Consider the following 1,453-nt stretch of genomic DNA (forward strand, 5'->3'; position numbering starts at 1 on the left):
TTAATAGATTCTAAAAACCAAATGTTCGGGCGAGACTTTTTTATACCTTCTTTATCGAACCCGCCTACTGCAAATGTTGATGTTTTTTAAATAAAAATAAAATTTTATTTTTGAGCAATTAGCGCACCCACTGCCACAAAAAATGGAAATTGCAGTAAAAAATTAGTTTTTTAAAATTAAAATTATATTATGTCCTCCACTGCCTTGAAATCTCCAAACACATTTATATAAATTTTAAGCATTTAACCATCCTACTTTACATTCGCCAATAAAATTTATTTTTTTTAAATATTTATTTTCTTCTCCGTCTGGATGTTTTAGGCAAACTGTCTGCTGAATAAAACAACTAAATTTTATCTTTATTTTTATTCTGCCCTCCTCCGATGATCTTTAGAAGAATAAGTACGCAAAACAAGGAATAAAGGAAGTCTCGCCTTAGCTACTGATGAAATAATATCCATGTAACATAACAATGTTAAGGATTACTCTGTAAATCTAACCACTACATTGTTACTTTATTATTCGTAAAACTCAATCTGTTTAGCTTCTATAAATATATATTGAATTATTGGATGATACTCTTATTAATTGTACTCAACACATCTTAATAAAATCATATTTAAGACAATCAAAGCGTTTAATACTGTAAAGACCAGCTAAACGTTCGTGTGCAAACAAATTTCACAAGTACGATACAAAATTTATAAATATTGTATGTTAATGAGGATTGTAATTATCATATAATTATTAGCTATGTCTGGCCAGCTAAACCCTAGCAGATAGGCAGGCTTATTCTTGGGCCTAGCTAGCATTAGACAGAAGCTGTAGGCTTTTCTAGCCTAGAACTCATGATACGATATTGTCATCATAGATGATCTATAGTATGGTGTTCATCTCATGAATAAATTCAGGTATTAGGGCACATAGAAATAATTATTAGAATAATACTCCTTTAAAAAAAAAATGTGATGAGGGTGGTTTTTTTTTATTCCCGCATCAATATTTCCAAATAGTTAATGTGCACAGGAGTGATATGTGCCCTTATCAATTCGCGAAAGTTTCATGTCACAAAAGTTTCTTGTTTTACATTAGTTGTAATGCTTTAATTTTTTGTACACCAAGCCTCTTAGTTTTTACAGCCTTGCTGAAGACTGAGTGGTTAATTCTAGGCAAATAATTGTGTTGCATTTATCTGTGATGCAATTGTCAATGAGTCAGGTCAAGTCAATGAAAACACTAATTTTCAAAATTTTATTTGTGTTGCATGTCTTTTTTTTATTTGATAAATCTAAATGAGTAAATCTTAAAAGCTATTATTTTTAGGTCTTCTTCTTTTTTCTTTCTCAGGGCCAGTTTGCAGAATTCTGAAATGCGAGGATGCAACTAGATAGGAAAAAAAGGAGGCGATTGGATATTTTCTTAATAACCTTTGTGAAAAGTATGAGGGAAAAAG

The 1,453-nt window shown here is 30.6% G+C and overlaps 1 long non-coding RNA gene across 1 annotated transcript in view; it reads left to right on the plus strand.

Annotated features, from left to right (window-relative positions):
- The window catches only part of LOC117125465, a 2,780-nt gene extending 1,327 nt beyond the window's left edge, over nt 1-1,453 (plus strand). Inside the window, exon 3 of the long non-coding RNA XR_004448126.1 lies at nt 1,348-1,453. This is a non-coding gene — a long non-coding RNA (uncharacterized LOC117125465). The remainder of the gene's footprint in view (nt 1-1,347) is intronic.

The sequence above is a fragment of the Anneissia japonica genome, unplaced genomic scaffold (genome assembly GCF_011630105.1).
Source record: "Anneissia japonica isolate Jap-2015-1 unplaced genomic scaffold, ASM1163010v1 scaffold1467_len401143_cov160, whole genome shotgun sequence".
NCBI lineage: Eukaryota > Metazoa > Echinodermata > Crinoidea > Comatulida > Comatulidae > Anneissia > Anneissia japonica.